Source organism: Schistocerca cancellata, chromosome 1 (assembly GCF_023864275.1).
Source record: "Schistocerca cancellata isolate TAMUIC-IGC-003103 chromosome 1, iqSchCanc2.1, whole genome shotgun sequence".
Classification (NCBI taxonomy): domain Eukaryota; kingdom Metazoa; phylum Arthropoda; class Insecta; order Orthoptera; family Acrididae; genus Schistocerca; species Schistocerca cancellata.
Window position 1 is genome coordinate 533,370,732 of NC_064626.1, and position 16,589 is coordinate 533,387,320.

Sequence of the window (16,589 nt, forward strand, 5' to 3'; positions counted from 1 at the left end):
AGTATGCAGTCAGCTGCGGTTTCTTTCTGGGAGCTAGCGAGTGGGGCCTACGCCATGAAAGTTGTCATGGGTGGACAGGCCGCGTGCAGGTATTTGAGAGGCACGAATTACAGTATTGTAAGTAAAATGCTTTACATAGAATTCTTGCAAATATATCTATGGGAGTGTGGCTAGGCTTACTGTTCGTGTGATGGGTTGGAGCAAGCTGAAAGAGCGACACGTTCGAAGAAGAAAGCATCCGTTTAAATTTCACATTGGATGGACTATTGAATAGAAAATTTCTGTTTGTGTCAGCAACTGTATATCGATTAAAACTTAAAAGGAAAGTTCCGAAACAGGCAAATCTACCTATTTTATAAGAAGATTGTAGGGGCACATAAAAGGCGCTATCTTTTAAGGGATATGATTTCTATGAACGGATATTCCACTTGTTTATCTTCATTACTGTGATAACACCTCTGATTCTTTTTTCTCAGGACTGGAAACAGACAAAGATGCGGTATGTTTTATAATTCGCGTACGTTCTTTGTGAATGCGTGCCGGAGATGGCAGCACTATATAGGACACAGAACTCTAGCGGCAGCAGTGAGAGATAAGATTGTTTTCGAAAATGGCGAAAAGTGCCGTACAGGTAGGTACCACGATTTCTGAGGGCCACCACATGTCTGCGTGCGTGGCATGTTGCCAGCCAACGTTGACATGAGGTGGCGACGTGAATGATACTCCCTCTTCATCGATTCTGACAACGGATGAGATATGGATGTGATTTTTCAGTGGTCAAAATCTACTCGCAGCGGCCGTGGAGTCATGGAGTCGACATTATGAAACGTGTGCGCGGTTGCAGGGAGATTACATCGAGAAGTGACACGTTTCAGTTTTCTTATGATTAGTTTTTGAGAAAAAAAAATCGGAGCTGTTATAACCTGAATGCGCATCGTAAAGCAAACAACGAACTTTTTTGGGTGCAATATGTTGTTAGTGCTCACTAGCGATATTCGTAAAGAACGTCACCCGTCGGCGGAGACTTGAATTAAAAATAGAGCTGTATTTCTAAGGTTTTCGTGGCAAAAGTCTGGTTCTGCACATAGCTTTAATCTGACACAAGTATCGGAACATCGTACACTGTGCTGGAATGTAGAAGATTCATTCTGGATACAGTCACTGCCGCAAATACCTGGTTACCGTCACTGTCTGTTAACAAGGTGTCATACGTTCGAATCCCGTTGACATTGCAATATGGATGTTTGCAGTACACACTCTTCATCTTCAAATCAAATGCGAAGCTGCCTGAACATTCCCGGCGGGGTCAGGGATTTTCTCTGCCTCGTGATGACTGGGTGTTGTGTGATGTCCTTAGGTTAGTTAGGTTTAAGTAGTTTTAAGTTCTAGGGGACTGATGACCATAGATATTGAACAATTTTTGAGCTGCCTGAACGTATGAACAGCAACATCGACTCACCAACCGCTAAAGTGATTATAAATGGAAAGCTTCCTTCAGGTAGTCAGCAAGACGACTATTATTAATGAGCACGAGCAGGGCCGTGTAATCACTAACTTGTCATTTTAAGTTCTATCCACAGCCCTCTTCGATAGGGGACACTGACTTCAGTAGCCACGTGCCATCCCTAATACAAGTTCATCAGATACATAACTGTTTCTTGAGCAGTCAGTCACTACGTTTCACGTACCTGTGCGTTTATTTTCTGTTCAAAAATGTTCACCAGCATCTCCAGTTCACTACTCGACACTGAGTGGTGTTCACTTATATGAATGACCGTCACCATGCTTTGGTAAATACTGCTAAAATATTCCAGAAACAAGAACTTTTTGAGAACACTTTTCAAAATTTACCAATCATCAACAAAAAAAAGACGAGTTGACAGGGTAATTTACCAGTCGTCAACGTCAGAAAAATACACGTTGAAAGGGCAATTTACCAATCGTCACCGTCAGAAAAAACGAGTTGACAGGGAATTGTCGTCTTTAGTGTGTCGCAGTTCCCTAGAGTCTTCAGAACCGAAACGTGTGCGTTTTTTCAGCTATGTAGAGAGGATAGTTCTGTTGTTTGGTCTCATGGTAATGAGAATTTGAACGGCTTTTCAGAACACTTGGATTTAATCGACCTGAATATCTGTTTCACGATGGAGATGGAAAAGAATGGGCTGCCTTTCCTTCTATGATGTGTTGATCAGAAGTAAGATTAATGGTACTCCGGGACATGCTGTTTATAGAAAGTCCCACTGGCTAGATAGTTTTCACCATCCGGCTCAGTGTTCACGAGGCTCACGTCATCTCACGACCCGAGAGTTTGTCAGCTGAGTTAGCCCATCTTGAGGTCTCCTTTCGTAATAATGGTTACGTGAAAGATAGATCATACGTTTGTTGCACTGGGTGAGCGACGATAAGTGGCCCTGAAGTCTATGACTATTTTGTCTAACGCAGGAAGAATTTTCCAGGAGGATGATCGTATTTTGCGGAAATATTACGTGAAATGTTTTTTTCGACCACCATCAACGATTAGGGTCATTTTAGAAACCATAAAGGATGATCTTGGTTTAGTGAAGGAGGTTGTCTAACGAATGCTTTGCAGTCGTGGCATGTCATATATTGGTCAGACAATTAGGACCACATAGGATACATAATTACAACTGCCGTTCAAATCTATTATTACCGAACGTGTGTGTGTGCGTGTGCGTGTGTGTGTATATGTGTGTGTGTGTGTGTGTGCGTGTGTGTGTGTGTGTGTATATATATGTGTGTGTGTGTGTGTGTGTGTGTGTGCGTGTGTGCGCGTGTGCGTGTACGCGTGTGTGCGTGGGTGTGCGCGTGTACGCGTGTGCGTGTACGCGCGCGTGTGTGTGTGTGTGTGTGTGTGTGTGTGTGTGTGTGTGTGTGTGTGTGTCTGTGTGCGTGTATATATATATATATATATGTGTGTGTGTGTGCGTGTGCTTGTGTGTGTGTGTGTGTGTGTGTGTGTGTGTGTGTGTGTGTGTGTGCGTGTGTGCGTGTGTGTGCGTGCGTGTGTGTTTGTGCGTGTGTGTGTGTGTGTGTGTGTGCGTGTGTGTGTATGTGTGCGTGTGGCGTGTGTGTGCTCGTGTGCGGGTGTGTGCGCGTGTGTGTATTTTTGCGTGCGTGTGTGTGTGTGTGTGTGTGTGTGTGTGTGTGTATGTGCTTGTGTGTGTATGCCCGCGCGTGTGTGCGTGTGCGCGTGTGTGCGTGTGTGCTCGTGTGTGCGTATTATCTTCATGGTAATGCTCTGCATACCGATATTTTAAATTTCCTTGGACAAAGCTACCTCCGTAACGAGTGAAGGGAAATGGACAAACGGAGTATCAAATTAATTAGCATGAGCCTAGTTTAAACGTTACAATTTTTGAAGGTAATCAGGGTATTTTAGAAAAACTTAATCAGTGACAGGAGAGGAAATTACTGTCCGACTTCTCAAAGCCAAGCGAAGAGTGGAAAATGGATGACCGGGGTCTCAAATTGACAAGCATGAAATCTAGTTTTTTAAAAAAGTTTAATTTCTTGAAATTAATACGGATAATTCCCAAAACATTCATTAGTGATTCGAGGGAAAACCGAACTGTCTCACGAACAACTGAAGTGTCAGAAAATTCATGTCTTGTAGCAAAAATATGCAGATGAAATACCTTTTACACCATCCAAAATCTTCGCCATTTAATATCCGTTGATAATTTGCACTGTACTTTTGATGCTGAAGCTGTACGATGGATTACAGGAACTATATTTAATACGTAATCGACGTACTAGTGTATTTACCTTTGACTGTATATAACTGATTATAATTATAATGAAAATATTGTAAATTGGTGGGTAACAGCCAAGGAACCTATACTGAAATGTATCGTTAGCAACAACGAAATGGTAGTAGCTGTGCCGTTGTTTATCTTTGCGTATGGAGAGTCACTGTCGCGTTGCGAGCAGTAAGAAGATAGAGCAGCTTGAGTCATGAAAGAGTGCGAAAGTGTTTGTTAGGCGCTCCCGCCGTCGCGGTGTACAGCCACGCGCGCGCCAATGTACACGCGCCTGATTTGTTAATCCACGAGTATTAAGAGCACGGTAGCAATGGACAGGCAGAGGAAGCTGCGGTTCTAACTATTGCCCATCCCATAACTATCCGTGGCTGTGGAGACGACTCGGGGTTCTTCTCATCGAGCAGCAGCATCAACAACAACGGAGTCTCAGCATTGTCGTTGGCTATATTCTTCGTCTTCCGCACAGCTACAACGTCGTAAGACTGTTAACTGTCGAACATAATAAGGTGGAGGCTTGCAACATTTATTTCCCAAAGTATGGATAACTTGAATAATAACTTGCAATAGTTAAAACTTGTAGGGCAACTGTGTTGTCATTGTCCTCAGACATTATTACCAAGCAGCGTCCCTTTCCTTCACATGCAATCACAGAGTGTCCTAATAATATGAAAAATGATTATCTATTTACTGCCAGTTAGTGTGTTTGCTTAAGACCAGTTTCAGTCTAATTTTTTTGCCACAGTAACTGTTCATTCTTGTGTTGCATAACAGAGGTTACTTAAAGTAAAGTAAAATATCACGGGAAAAACTAATAACTAAAGATGTAGCACAAATTAAGACTGCACTATTTAATTTATTCTATATTTAGCTTAGCGAGTGACTTCTGCTGACTTGGTAAGTATTTTATTGTTGTTATTTTAAAAGCGAAATCAATGGCTCTTATACTTAAAGTAAATTCAGTTCAATCTTTCAATAATCAAAAGTAAATTGCTTGCCTTTCTCTAAATTTTGCATTACGTTACACTGAGGTTACTGAGAGTAATTTTTTTCACATATCAGAGTAGAAGTTAAGCCAGACATTTATATAACCAGTAATTTCATTTAATGTTAATTTCAAAATTTAGTATTTCAGAATAAGTAACTGCAAACGCAGTGCTTTCTGATCATTTATTTTCTCGTGAATTGTTGTGCTGTGAAAAAGCTTGGCAAGCTTTTGTTGCCACGCCTGGACTGGCAGCCATTTAATTCTCCCTTTATTTAGTTAATCATTGTTTTCATGCGTTATCAGTTATTTTTGTAGTAAATATTACGTGGAAGTCTTTTTTCTCCCTATGCAGTTCTTGAGTGATTGCACTAAATTCCACCCATTTCAAAATTATCATCAGTATTTAGGTTAAGTTTAGAATGGGTTCTTCCTTCAGAAGAGTCAGTTGTACACTTTCCTCCAACTAACCGGTGTTATTTTCCTTCGATAACGATAGCCTTCTTCACTGTAAAATTTCATTAGGCATATGCGATCACGGTCAGTTACATCGCAATCCAGTAGGCCAATTAGGGAGGAGGTTACAGTTTTAAGGCCTATTTATTTTGAGTGGTAAAAGTTCCATTGATGTGATATTTACCGAACAATAAAAAGGATTTGTAATAAAAAGAATTTAAAAAAAGAAAAAAACAGTAATGAATGATATTCGAAATCATTTACAGCGAGTGAGATGCCGATTGAAAAATCAGAGTTCAGTGTTTAAGTTAGGATCTTAGAATTTTAAATAGTGCTGGAGGATATTTGTTTGATGGATTATGTAGATCGTGCAGTTATTTGCTGTACATGTTTTTGATCATCATTAAAAGACACATCTATTGTTTGACTATCTAATTTATTTCTTGCTTTTTAACAAATCAGTTCAATGAAAATTTGATAGTTTTTTCAATTTTTTCTTTAGTATCTCATGCAATTCATTTATCCTGTTTCCCTTTGCGGTCACAATATTTAAGAACGGATGCACTATATAAATAAGAATTAAATGATGTTAAACCTCACCAATCAGATTTAGAACTTCCAAAATAAAGTTCAGTACGTGGTAAATCATATGCTGCTGCAGGGTGTAAACTGCAATTTCGATAGTCTTCATAGCTAAAAGTGGCAGCTGAGGGGCGGCACTAGCAGAGTGCATGGACGATTTTTTTTCTGGTCATATACTTTCACAAATGACGTGTCCACCATTTATATCGACAGACACTATCTCAGAGTATGAAATATCATTTCACAACACTACAATGATATAGCATATATTATAGTTCAATAGTAAAGTTAATACATCAAACAACAGAAACATGTAAAGATAGAACACCCTTTCAATAAATATTCAGCATGTTTCTTTGATAAGTAAATGAACCTGCGTGACAGATTAAAATTTTGCACTAAGACGTTCACAATTTGATGAAAGAAGTCATTTTCCTGTGCACGGCCGTATTTTATTTTCGTGTTAAGGTCAGGAAATTCAAGAAAGGAATTTTTATACACGTGAATTGTGAGGGATTACTCAGGTAATTTATGACTCACATGTTAACAAAAGCAGTGCGTCGAATTTGGTTCGTTATTGGGAGCCATGGTTATCGTGTTTCTCATTCCTACCTCCGTGCATTACCGCTGGGGCCCGGGAAACTGGATATTCGTGAAATTCTCCTGTTACAGATTCCTCTCCGTCACATCGACAACTAAGCCCTGTGCTTCACATTCCCGTGAACGAAAGGACGAATAGAAAGGTCTCCTCTTTATTAATGGTGGGGCTGCCAATCCGACAGTTCCCTGGATGTATCCTCACGTCATCCAGCGCTCTTCCAATTTTAGCGATTTCCACTTTTTGTCTGCAAATATTTCAATTAATGGCCGGAAAGTAACGATGCAACTACTCCACTTATGCCTTGTCCTCTTGCGTTGATGTACACACATCAAAAAAAGTTTTGCATCACCGCGTTTCGCAGAACTCCTGAAGATAGACTATCGATATTGTATCACAGATACAGTCCCTTTGACTGTTCAGAGATGTCACTAAACTGGCCCAAAGATGTGAACAATCATGCATGGGAAGTACCTATTAGACGGAGGGGGTCCGACAACCGATCAGTTCCAGTCATTCCACCAGGAAGGATGTACACGGCTAGTGTTGTCTGTAGTTCAACCATGCCTAGACAGTCATTACCGCGGTTTCATCACGTCCGCACTGTTGCTTTGTGCCAGGAAGGGCTCTCAACAAGGGAAGTGTCCAGGCATCTCGGAATGAACCAAAGCAGTGTTGTTCGGACATGGAGGAGATACAGAGAGACAGGAACTGTCGATGACATGCCTCGCTCAGGAAGCCCAAGAGCTACTGCTGCAGTGGATGACCGCTACATACGGATTATGGCTCGGAGGAATCGTGACAACAACGCCAACATGCTGGATATTGCTCTTCTTGCAGCCACAGGACGTAATGTTACGACTCAAACGGTGTGCAATAGGCTGCATGGTGCGCAGCTTCACTCCTAACGTCCGTCGCGAGGTCCATCTTCGCAACCACATCATCATGCAGCGCGGTAGAGATGGGCCCAAAAACATGCCGAATGGACCGCTCAGGATTGGAATCACATTGTCTTCATCGATAAGTGTCGCATATGCCTTCAACCAGACAATCGTCGGAGACGTGCTTGGAGGCAACCCGGTCAGGCTGGACACCTTAGACACACTGTCCAGCGAGTGGAGGTTCCCTGCTGTTTTGGGGTGGCATTATGTGGGGCCGACGTACGCCGCTGGTGGTCATGGAAGGTGCCGTAACGGCTGTACGATACGTGAATGCCATCATGCTACCGATAGTGCAACTATATCGGCAGCATATTGGCAAGGCATTCATCATCCTGGACGACAATTAGAGCCCAATCGTGCACATCTTGTGAATGACTTCCTTCAGGATAATGACATCGCTCGACTAGAGTGGTCAGCATGTTCTCCAGACATGAACTCTATCGAACATGCCTGGGGCTGTTTATGGACGATGTGACCCACCAACATCTCTGAGGGATCTACGCCGAATCGCCGTTGAGGAGTGGGACAATCTGGACCAACAGTGCCTTGGTGAACTTGTGGATAGTATGCCACGACGAATACATAAAGGACCTGCTACTGGGTATTAGAGGTACCGGTGTGTACAGAAATCTGGACCACCTCTGAAGGTCTCGCTGCATGGTGGTTCAGCATGCTATGTGTGGATTTCATGAGCAATAAAAAGGTCGGAAATAATTATTGTGTTGATCACTATTTCAATTTTCTGTACACGTTCCGAAACTATCGGAACCGATGTGATGCAAAACTTGTTTTAATGTTCGTATTTCTGTGTGTACTTCAACTAATCCATGAAAGGAGGAAGTACTAAAATGTTCCGGAAAACTCAGGAATACAGAAATACAAGTCACTGAGGAATTAAATAAATAGGAAGTGCAGGGAAGCTAAGACGAAATGGCTGTAGGAAAAATGTGAAGACATCGAAAAAGAAATGATTGTCGGAAGGACAGACTCAGCATACAGGAAAGTCAAAACAACCTTAGGAGACATTAAAAGCAAGGGTTATAACAATAATAGTGAAACGGGAATTCCACTGTTTAATGCAGAGGAGAGAGTGGATAGGTGGAAAGAATACATTGAAAGCCTCTATGAGGGGGAAGATTTGTCTGATGTGACAGATGAAGGAACAGGAGTCGATTTAAAAGAGATAGGGATCCAATACTAGAATCAGAATTTAAAAGGGCTTTGAAGGACTTAAGATCAAATAAGGCAGAAGGGATAGATAACATTCCATCCGAATTTCTAAAATCATTGGGGGAAGGTGGCAACAAAACGACTATTCACATTGGTGTGTAAAATTTAGTCTGATACATACCATCTGATTGTCGGAAAAGCATAATCCACACGATTCCGAAGACGACAAGAGCTGATATGTGCGAGAATTACCGCACAATCAGCTTAACTGCTCATGCATCCAAGTTGCTTACAAGAATAATATACAGAAGAATGGAAAGGAAAATTGAGGATTCGCTAGATGACGATCAGTTTGGCTTAAAGAAAGGTAAGGGCCCGAGAGAGGCAGTTCTGACGTTGAGGTTAAGCAAAAGTAAATAAAAATCAAGGCACATTCATAGGATTTGTTCGAGAATGTAAAATGGTGAAAGATGTTCAAAACTCCGAAAAAAGTAGGGGTGAGCTATAGGGAGAGACGGGTCATATACAATATGTAGAAGGGCCAGGAGGGAATAATAAGAGTGGACGACCAAGAACGAAGTGCTCGTATAAAAAACGGTATAAGACAAGGTGTAGCCTTTCAGCCGTACTGTTCAATCTGTACATAGAGGAAGCAATGATGAAAATAAAAGAAAGGTTCAGGAGTGGAATTAAAATTCAAGATGAAAGGATATCAATGATACGATTCGCTGATGACATTTCTATCTTGAGTGAAAGTGAGGAAGAAGTACATGATCTGCTGAACGAAATGAACAGTCTAATGAGTACGAAGTATGGATTGAGAGTGAATCGAAGAAACACGAAGATAATGAGAAGTAGTAGAAATGAGAACAGCGAGAAACTAACATCAGCATTGATGGTCACGAAGTAGAAGTTAAAGAATTCTGCTACCTAGGCAGTAAAATAACAAATGACGGACGGAACAAGGACATGAAAAGCATTCTAGCTATGGCAAAAAAGGGCATTCCTGGCCAATAGAAGTCTACTAGCATCAAATATCGGCCTTAATCATCATCATCATCATCATCATCATCATCATCATCATTTAAGACTGATTATGCCTTTCAGCGTTCAGTCTGGAGCATAGCCCCCCTTATACAGTTCCTCCATGATCCCCTATTCAGTGCTAACATTGATGCCTCTTCTGATCTTAAACTTATTACTTCAAAATCATTCTTAACCGAATCCAGGTACCTTCTCCTCGGTCTGCCCCGACTCCTCCTACCCTCTACTGCTGAATCCATGAGTCTCTTGGGTAACCTTGCTTCTCCCATGCGTGTAACATGACCCGACCATCTAAGCCTGTTTGCCCTGACTGCTACATCTATAGAGTTCATTCCCAGTTTTTCTTTGATTTCCTCATTGTGGACACCCTCCTGCCATTGTTCCCATCTACTAGTACCTGCAATCATCCTAGCTACTTTCATATCCGTAACCTCAACCTTGTTGATAAGGTAACCTGAATCCACCCAGCTTTCGCTCCCATACAACAAAGTTGGTCGAAAGATTGAACGGTGCACAGATAACTTAGTCTTGGTACTGACTTCCTTCTTGCAGAAGAGAGTAGATCGTAGCTGAGCGCTCACTGCATTAGCTTTGCTACACCTCGCTTCCAGTTCTTTCACTATGTTGCCATCCTGTGAGAATATGCATCCTAAGTACTTGAAACCGTCCACCTGTTCTAACTTTGTTCCTCCTATTTGGCACTCAATCCGTTTATATTTCTTTCCCACTGACATTACTTTCGTTTTGGAGATGCTAATCTTCATACCATAGTCCTTACGTTTCTGATCTAGCTCTGAAATATTACTTTGCAAACTTTCAATAGAATCTGCCATCACAACTAAGTCATCCGCATATGCGAGACTGCTTATTTTGTGTTCACATATCTTAATCTTACCCAGCCAGTCTATTGTTTTCAACATATGATCCATGAATAATATGAAGAACAGTGGAGACAGGTTGCAGCCTTGTCTTACCCCTGAAACTACTCTGAACCATGAACTCAATTTACCGTCAACTCTAACTGCTGCCTGACTATCCATGTAAAGACATTTAATTGCTTGCAAAAGTTTGCCTCGTATTCCATAATCTTGTAGAACAGACAATAACTTCCTCCTAGGAACCCGGTCATATGCCTTTTCTAGATCTATAAAGCATAGATACAATTCCCTGTTCCACTCATAGCACTTCTCCATTATTTGCCGTAAGCTAAAGATCTGGTCCTGACAACCTCTAAGAGGCCTAAACCCATACTGATTTTCATCCAATTGGTCCTCAACTAATACTCGCACTTTCCTTTCAACAATACCTGAGAAGATTTTACCCACAACGCTGATTAAAGAGATACCTCTGTAGTTGTTACAATCTTTTCTGTTTCCATGTTTAAAGATTGGTGTGATTACTGCTTTTGTCCAGTCTGATGGAACCTGTCCCGACTCCCAGGCCATTTCAATTATCCTGTGTAGCCATTTAAGACCTGACATTCCACTGTATTTGATGAGTTCCGACTTAATTTCATCCACCCCAGCCGCTTTATTGGACTGCAATCTATTGACCATTTTTTCCACTTCCTCAAATGTGATCCTATTACCATCATCATTCCTATCCCATTCTACCTCGAAATCTGAAACATTACTGATCGCATTTTCACCTACATTGAGCAACTCTTCAAAATATTCCCTCCATCTTCCCAAGGCATTCACAGGATTCACCAGCAGTTTTCCTGACCTGTCCAAAATACTTGTCATTTCCTTCTTACCTCCCTTTCGAAGACTGCTAATTACACTCCAGAATGGTTTTCCAGCAGCTTGACCCATAGTCTCCAACCTGTTTCCAAAGTCTTCCCACGATTTCTTCTTGGATGCTGCAATTATCTGTTTGGCTTTGTTTCTTTCTTCAACATAACTTTCTCTGTCTACCTGGGTTCTGGTATGTAGCCATTTTTGATACGCCTTCTTTTTCCTTTTACAGGCTGCCTTGACTGTATAATTCCACCAAGCTGTTTGCTTCTTCCTACTTTTACACACTACTGTTCCAAGACATTCTTTAGCCACTTCTAGTACTGTGTCCCTGTACCTTGTCCACGGCCTTAATTTGTGGAAGAAATTTCTGAGAATTTACGTCTGGAGTACAGCATTGTATTGTAGTGAAACATAGACTGTGGGAACAGAAGAGAATCTAAGCATTTGATATATGGTGCTATAGGCGAATGTTGAAAAATTGGTGGACTGATAAGGTAAGAAATGAGGAGGCTCTGCCCACAATCGGAGAGGAATGGAACATGTGGAAAACACTGATATAGAGAGGGGACAGGATGATAGGACATCTGTTAAGACGTGAGGGAATGACTTCCATGGTACTAGAGGGCGCTATATAGGGTAAAACTATAGAGGAAGATTGGAATACATCTAGCAAATAATTGAGGACGTAGATTGCCTTTCCACGACCATTTCTCTTGCCAGTCCAGTGACTTGATAATACTTAATAGCTCCTTGCAGCGATGCCTGACTTTACAAAATTCGTCTCCAGCTGGGTTTCGAGGCCCCACCGATTCAACAAGCCCTCCGTCTCGAGGAAGCATCAGATATGTTGTAGCTGTGTCATGCCAATGCAAATGACTTTTTTAGCCGCCAGTACTTGGTGGATCACTATGATCCCCGAGACACACGAGCAAAGAAGAAGTCGAAACATGTGAAGTCACCACCACCAAAATGGTATGGTGATGTTGAGCGTCGTGCCAAGAGATCATCCTCGTAAAGGGCAAACCGTCGCAGACCCATACTACCGAAAGCTCTTCGCGAGGATGCGGGAGTCTGACAAGACCAGAGGTCATGGGATTCTGCCCAAGGGGGTGATTTTGCATGGCCCACCTCCACCCTCCCCATCCCGTTATCCTTACATCGTGTCATGTGATTTCTTCCTCTTTCCGCTGCTGGACAAACCATTACGTGGCAGGTGTTTTCAGACTGACGACGATGTGATTTTTAAAGGTGGAACGTTTCTGACCAGCCAAAGTGAAGATCTACAACCAACGTCTCCGTCAATTCATCCAATGTTTGGAAAAATGTATCGCAGTGAAGGATGAATATGTACAGAAGGACTTACATCATTACCAGTTTTAATAGTCGTAACTTAATTTTTAGCTAGGTGTTAAAAAAAGGTATCATCATGCTCTTTGCTGAGGTGGTCTTGAAAGACAGATGAAATTACTAAACTGAACAAGTTGGTGGTCCGTTGTGGCATCCCTATTCGGTACTATATGGATTTTACAAGTGAATTATCTTCGACCCCTTGACCAGGAAGCAGAATTACATGATTGAAATGCTAATCCGTCGTCTTCCAGGGGAGCAGCTACTTGACATACGTACTGCAAGACGGGGAGAAGTTGGCGGCGGCTCCATTATACTCTGGGGAACATTCACATGGGCAGCCTTGGATCCAGTCGAGTTCATGCAAGGAGTACCGTACACTGGTTGCAGACCACGCACATCCCTTCATGACAATCATGTTTCCGGACAGTAGTGGTAAGGCCAGGAATGTGATGGAATGGTTCGAGGAACAAAATGGCGAGTTCCAGTTGATATGCTGGTCCCCTAGATCGATTGATCTGAACCCGATCGAACACATCTGGGGTGTCACTGAACTTGGCGACAGAGCTCATCGCCCCACTCCCCGCAATTTACGGGAGTCAGGTGACTTGTGTGTGCAGATGTGGTTCCAGCTCCCTCCAGCGACCTACCATGGCCTCGTTGCTTCCATGCGAAGACGCTTCGCCTCTGTTACCCGTGCCAAAAGTGGACTTACTGGCTATTAGGTAGGTTGTCGCAATGTTCTGGCTGATCAGAGTATATCGAGCGCGGTGGGGTCCTACTTCAGAAACTAAATTTGCATTCTAGAAGAGCTGAGTTCGTATCTCCGTCCGGCCGTTGTCATTTAGATTTGTTTAAGACAATTGGTTCCTGAGATATGATAACAGGACATGTGGATCGGGGATCGGAAACCACTGAGCCCATAGAAGCAAGTACTATAAAAATATTATTTTTCCTAATAATTATTGCTTACAAGCTAGCAATAATTACTCTTGACCATGTAAAAGTGAAACATCATATATATCAAAGCAAAAAACAAGTCATGATAATCTTTAATACTTCGTATCCTGATATAAATACACGTATGTTAATTAATTAAAATGGCTCCGAGCACTATGCGACTTAACTTCTGAGGCCATCAGTCGCCTACAACTCAGAACTAATTAAACCTAACTAACCTAAGGACATGACGCACATCCATGCCCGAGGCAGGATTCGAACCTGCGACCGTAGCGGTCGCTCGGCTCCAGACTGTAGCGCCTAGAACCGCACGGCCAGTCCGGCCGGCCGTTAATTAATTAACCCTTTTTGATAAACCAAACTCTTAACCATCGGTTACTTAATAGGTCCAATACCAAAACTGCGTAGTTAACTCTTTACACAAATGTAGTAAGTTCAATGTCCAGCTTAATTTTTAGTTTTAAAATGCAAAAATCCCAAGCATTATTAAAAAATTGGCCATTCAAAGAGCGCCATGGGCAAACCAGTTAATATCTCATGAATAATGAGGGTGAATCCATTAAACACTTAAAAAGAAACATACTATAACATCAAATACACGCCCGTCCAGCAACCAGCCCGCAGTACTGAGCCCCAGATGGCACAGATGAGCCTCCACTGGGTGCCAGTGAACAAACAAGTCTACAAAACGGACGCGTAACAAGAAGAATATACACTTTCTAAAACAGAGAGACACCAATCAGTTTCAAGGCTGATAACACTCTTAAAGCCACAAGACTGAAACACATACATATTGCCTCAACAACCTTGTACTTGAACCAGCAACTGCAGTTAATATACTTATTAATGCAAGGTGAAAATCACTGTGCAGTTACATTTGCTGATAGCCACACTTAGCCTTTGCCTTGAACGAGAACTTTAATTTCAAGGGTAAAACTACTCAGTGCAAAATACAGCTACGCAGTTAATTTTTCTAACTGCGAGTCTCTCGCCCTTAGGAAACATGAGCATTGAATGCTCCAAAAAACACAGTCATTCACGACATAAAAGGTACGGTATAATTAAAATGATTACCGATAAATAGTTTGCCTTACTACGACCATTGTCCTGCTTCTAGAAAATCAATACAATATTTAGTGATACAGTGAGATGCGCTGTGCCTTTAAAACGTAAGTACCAATGCCAGTGTGTGGACGTCGGGAAACAACCGCCTTTAGACCTCTAAACGATTAATAACCCTCAGTAGTTCCAATCTCGGCTCAACAAACTTATAACTACCGGCAAGGACAGAAGGACGGCAACATCATTTAGGATAATAGCTCACAACCACACTTCATTGATGACCAGTTACCACTCTGTCAGGAAATTCGGAGCACAATTTAACAAGGATGCTCATCGTTCCTGAAACTGAAATCTATGTGTGCTGGGGCACCCATAGATGAGTGAGCTACAGGGACTAGACAGGCACGTACTAATTTGTTCGATCGCGCCCAGACACACCATTGTCGGTGACAGTCCTCGTGAGTTCCTCAAACGTGCCTCCCCATACACCGAACAGCAAAACACGTTGCTCTGTCCTGCCCGCTCACGTCACGTGGTGGCATGCCGAGGCCCACGAGAAAGAGAAGTCTTTCTCGTCGGCCTCGGAGGCATGCGCTGGCCTGGCCCTTTAATTTCCTCACTCGGGCGCGAGGCGTCCTCCCGTCACGGAATCCGCAACTCAGCGCCGCGTAAAGAAACACTCTGAGCAGGAGTATCCACACAGCAATATCACTGCCGTTCAACACCTCTTTCATAATTCTCTACTATATTTCTAGTGTCATCTTCGTCGACTGACGATAAACCACAGCCCTTTCTTTTTCTACATAGTATCTTATGAAACCCGTTACACAGACATTTTTGAAACTTGGAACTTCTCCCTAGCAGCCAGCGTGGACTTCGAAAACACTGATTATACGAAACTAAAATCACTCTTTTGGAAGCCTAAGCTCCACTGATGGAGATAACCCAACTGATTCAGCGATTACTTGTTCTTCGACAAACTTCTGTATTAGAATAATGCCGACCACTGTTGCTCTTCGTGGCGAGTTTGTGTTGGAGCATTTGCTTGCTGCATCTCGGATCCTCCATTATGTGAGTGTAACGTTTCCAGATCTCTGTGATAATCTCGTTAACCGAAGAGACATTCAGTTCCCTCCGAATATTTTCATTTCTGACGTGATCCAATCTGGACACTCCAAAAGTGTTTCTCAAGAATATCATCTAGGATGATTAATCTTTCGCTGAGGCAATGAGTGAGGAAATGATTTCTGAAAGGAATCGTACATACATAGCAAGCATCCTGTTGTCATGGTTGATGCGAACCCGAGACCGAAGGGTAACCGAAAACATCGTCCAAAATTAGCATGTGCTTCAGTTGAGAGTCTGAAGTCCGTCTTGTTATGTTCACGACTACAGTCCAGTTTCATCAGATTTGGAAATCTGTTTCGGGAGAAAACTTAGATATGACTGGTGAATTCACCGCAAAAACCATCAGCTGAGACTGTTAGCTCTAAGTTTTTCTCGCCCTGCCGGGCAGCAGTTTCTCTAGTTTCCTAGTAATGTTTTAATCGAGGCAGATAACCTGATAAAATGTAAATTTTTCCTTCGATCATCAGAAGTTCGTGGAAATCCCTTATTTCTCTTTCAGTATCTGACTTGATACGGGAATACAAGTGAAATGCTTCCGTGTAGTTTTGTGTTAAGTTAAAGTTTTCAGTCCCTTAAACTGTGATCTTTCGGCTTGGCTATCAGCTCTGGTTGCAAAATTTATAAGACCTTTTTTTTTCTTTTCGTTGATTGTATGTCTGTCGCTTAACACTACAGATTCATCCTTAACAAATTTTCTAAAACTACTCTCTTGTTTTCGATCCTTAGAACTGCACGTTTTTGTTTATCTGTCATCTTCAGAGAGCAAATAAACTAGAATACTGGCCATTCAAGCAAATA